Source organism: Alligator sinensis, unplaced genomic scaffold (genome assembly GCF_000455745.1).
Source record: "Alligator sinensis unplaced genomic scaffold, ASM45574v1 scaffold1334_1, whole genome shotgun sequence".
Lineage (NCBI taxonomy): Eukaryota > Metazoa > Chordata > Crocodylia > Alligatoridae > Alligator > Alligator sinensis.
In genome coordinates this window covers 295763-299628 of record NW_005842872.1, presented here as the reverse complement: position 1 = coordinate 299628, position 3866 = coordinate 295763, and the positions used below count along the sequence as shown (strand labels likewise).

At 66.6% G+C, this 3866-nt stretch overlaps 1 protein-coding gene across 1 annotated transcript in view; it reads left to right on the top strand.

The window, feature by feature from the left end:
- LOXL3 (lysyl oxidase like 3) overlaps positions 1 to 3866 on the top strand; it is a 22774-nt gene that overhangs the window by 1102 nt on the left and 17806 nt on the right. The window lies entirely within an intron of this gene.

The window sequence follows — 3866 nt, the reverse complement described above, 5'->3', positions numbered from 1 at the left end:
CTTGTCCAGCCCCGGCCCTTGGTGGCCGTGCCGTGCTCTGGCTGTCCGCACGGTCCGGTCCTGCCCTGCCCCTGCCCCTGCCCCTGCCCCGACTCCCGGTGGGCTCCCAGCCCGGGCGCCTGGCAGCAGCTCGTCCCTGTCCCGTGTCCTGGGCACCTGCAGCCATCCCTACCCCTGCTCTTCGCCCTACGTCAGCTGCTCCGCTCCAGCCAGGCCTGGGAGCCGGGGTCAGAGTCTCCGTGCCATGCGAGGTGCTGGCTGCACGGGAGCACGACCCCGGCCTCTGCCCAGGGCACGATAGCCGCACACCCCAGGCTGCTCCCTGTTAGGGTCCCCACCAGGATTTCCCGCTGCCCAGGTCTTGTGCCCCTCGGACCTGCCCCGTGCAGGGAAGGGGGTTATCACTGCTCCGGGTTCAGCCCAGTGGGTCTGAGTCTGCCCCGATCCCCTGCCAGGACAGGGCCCAGCCAGGGGACCTCATGGCCCGGACTGCAGTGGGGGGTAGGGGATGGGTCACCAGGCTGGGGTCAGGGGCTCCCTGCTTGGCCCCTGGAGAAGGGGCAGAGCCGGAGGCCCCAAGGGGCAGGGGCAGGGGCAGGGGCAGCGGCAGAGTTCAGCCGCAGGCAGCCTGGGCGAGGACATTTTCCTCTCTCCCCAGGGCTGGCAGGGAAGGGGCAGTGACATGTGGGCACCGCTGGGCCCAGCCGCCCGGGGATGCCCCTGAGGGAGGAGGGCGGCTGCGGCGTTCCCGGATTCCCCCTCCCAGCCCCGTGCTGAAAGGCCCTCTGATTCCCAGCTGGCAGCGCCGGCCGCCCCCGCGCCTGGCCCCGGGCCCGTGAGGAGGTGGCCGGCCCAGCGCGCAGCCGGCCATTCACGGGGCTGCCGGCGCATCCATGCGGTTTTCTCGGCCGTTGGCAGTCGCAGGAGCCGGCAGCTCTCCCCACCACCCCACCGCCTGTTTGCTCAGGCAGGGCTGGCCTGTCCTCTGAGCTGCGCCGGTCTCTGAGTCCCATTCATGCCCGTGGGGGCCGGCACGTCCCATGTGCGGTGGGGCGGGTCAAGCATCCCCTCCGGGGCAGGGACCCGTGCTTGCTCCAGCCCTGGCACAGGGCAAGCCGTGTCCCTGGTTGCAGCAGGCTGTGTGGAAGACACATCAGCACCCACCCTCCCACAGCGGATGCCTGGCTGGCTGCCCGGTGGGTGCTGGAGCAGGCTGTGTGCAACCACGCAGGTGTGGGACCCTCCTCCGGTGCCGTGTGGCTCTTGCCCTCCCTGACAGCTCATCTGGTGCCTGCCTTGGCACCAACTAGACCTGGGCCAGGGCTGTCCTGGAAATGCCTGCGCCTGGCTGCTTCCAGCCTCTCCGGGCCTCTGGGAGCACGGCTGAGCCTGGCAAGGAGCAGCCAGCCTGGCCCCAGGGGACATCGCTGTTCCCTGCCAGCTGGCCTGCCAGGCCTCTTGGCTGGGGCGGTGCTGCTGGTGCAACGGGGTCCTTGTCCTCAGACCCGCTGCTGGGGCCCAGGGCCCTCTTCCCCAGGCGAGGCCGGGCAGAGGGCACGGGGTGCAGTCCAGTCCTGCCACCAGCTCTGCTGCGCTGCCCATCCTGCCACGCCACCTTTGGAGGGGCAGGAGGGCGGCTCTGCCACAGCACCAGACTCGGGGGCTGAAGCTGCAGAGCAGGAGCCAAGGTGGGAGGAGGGACCAGGAGTGGGCTGAGAGGCAGCGGGGGCCTGTGGGAGATGCAGGCTCCTTGCACCAGGCTGACCCGCCACCTCCTCAGCTGTGGTTGCTGTGTCCGCGGCGAGGGAGGCCTGGCCCAGGGGAGCATTTGGTATCCGCGGGCTGGGGAGAGCGAGAGCACGGCTGGCCAAGAACCGCGGGGTGGGAAGGAGCCGGCCCAGGGCCACAGGGCTTTGTTGCCACTAGGATTCCTTTTACAGAGACCCCCGAGGATTGACACGGCCCCTTGTCCGATTTGGTATCAAGTGAACTTTAATAGTAGTCCCTAATCTTTATTACAAGTTTTTGCTCCATAATACGACCTGGCAAGCGGTTCTTTAGGCGTTACAACAGCGACCTTTGGTGGTACCGGCCTCAGATTATTTTACACACACACACACACACACACACACACACACACACACACACCCCCCTCTACCATCCTCTGCTGGGCATGTGGGATGTTAGTGTCTGGATTCCTCATTATTCGAACGAAAATCCCAAGGTTGCTCCTGTCTCCCCAGGGTGGCAACACAAAACACAGCTGTTCCTTTGTTTGTCTACTACTTCTGTAACTTTCTTGCCTCAAACTGTCCAGTCCTCAACTTTCTTACCCCATCCTTTTAGACAAGGTACTCCAATCCTATTCCGTTTTTGGGTTTCTTTTCTTCTAGGGAAACTGCTGCACCTGGTTAGCCCACCGTACCACTTGCAGCACTCACTTTTCCCAGTGCCTTATAAGGCACTCTGTACAATTTAATTGCTTAGCTTCAGGAAGGCCTGAACTAGGGTCAAGAGCCTTAGCTTAATTCAGTTTGCCCACTCCACGGCCCTTGGACGGAGCTGAGCTGGGCCCTGGCTGTCACCCTCCCGGGCTGCCCTGCCCCTGCCCCTGCCCCTGCCCCTGTTCAGAGCTGGGGCCGTGAGGGCACCTGGCGTGCGGCCATGAAGGCAGCTGTGCGGCCATCTGCCCAGCGCACGTCGCGCCTCCTCCTGCGGTTGCGCTGGCAGGGGCATGTAGTCCCGGGTTGGCCCCTCGCCCTGGTTCTGCAGTGCTGGGGCCAGTGATAATTGCCCAGCCTGACATGCGTGCAGACAGACACGCATGCACATATGTCATGAGCCCGCGAGCGCCTTGCCCAGAGCTCTCTGCAGCCGGGCTGCGTGAGACCGTGCGTTAGCAAGGGGCCGCGTGATCCCGGCTGTGGGAGTCCCCCTGCCCAGGACAGCTGCCAGGCTGGTGCCTCCTGGCTGGATGTGCAGTGTGGAGCCAGGTCTGACGTGGCTGCACCCAGGCCCGGCCTCCAGGCCCTGGCCAGGTTTGGCCGGTGGCTGCTGGAGCCGTTTCCAGGCTGTTACATAAGCTCGGCAGATGGCTTTTCTCAGCCCATGAGGCAGGTTTTCCAGGGCTGCTGCCACTCCCAGTCGTGGCTTTCCAGGGCTGCGACTGCCAACCTCCCCCCGGGAGCATCACGGGGCCAGCCATGGTGGCCAGCAGTGCTGCCGGGACCCTGCCACGTACAGAGACAGTGCCGCTGCCCATGCCGCGGCCTCCCCTCTGCTCCCCTCCCACCCCACGGTGCAGGGCTGGCCGGTGGTGACCCCTGTGCCCTGGGATGCACCCTTGTCCTGTGCCCGGGGCCCTCGGGCTCCCTCCCTGACCTGCACCTTGCGTGGGGCCGTCTGTGCCCAGCCCCAGCCCTGCATCCCTATCACTCCCCCGTCCCTGCAGCGACTGCTTCTCCCCGCACCTTGCTACAGGGCTAGCCCAGAGCAGGTCCCTGCCGACCGGCCAGCAGCACCGCGGTGCCGGCTCTCTGGTGCGGCCGCTCGGGGGCTGGCAGCTGACAGGCGTCAGACGCGGGCAGCGTGGGCCGTGCCACTTCTGCATGGTGCCATGGCCTCGCATGGCGCTTGGCCAGGCCTGGACCTTGCTCCTTTCCCTGGGTCCCATCTGTCCCTGCCGCGGGGCACGGCCAGGGCACCCCGGGGTGGGAGAGGGCGCTGAGCCCCCTCTGCTGTGCCTAGCCCCAGGTGAGGGTCCCAGGAGCCCCCCCGAATCCGGATGCCGGCCCCACCTCAGCTGCCCCTCTCTTTCCAGGCCAGCAGCAGTCATGAGGAGCAGCGTTGGCGTCGCCAGGGCCCGG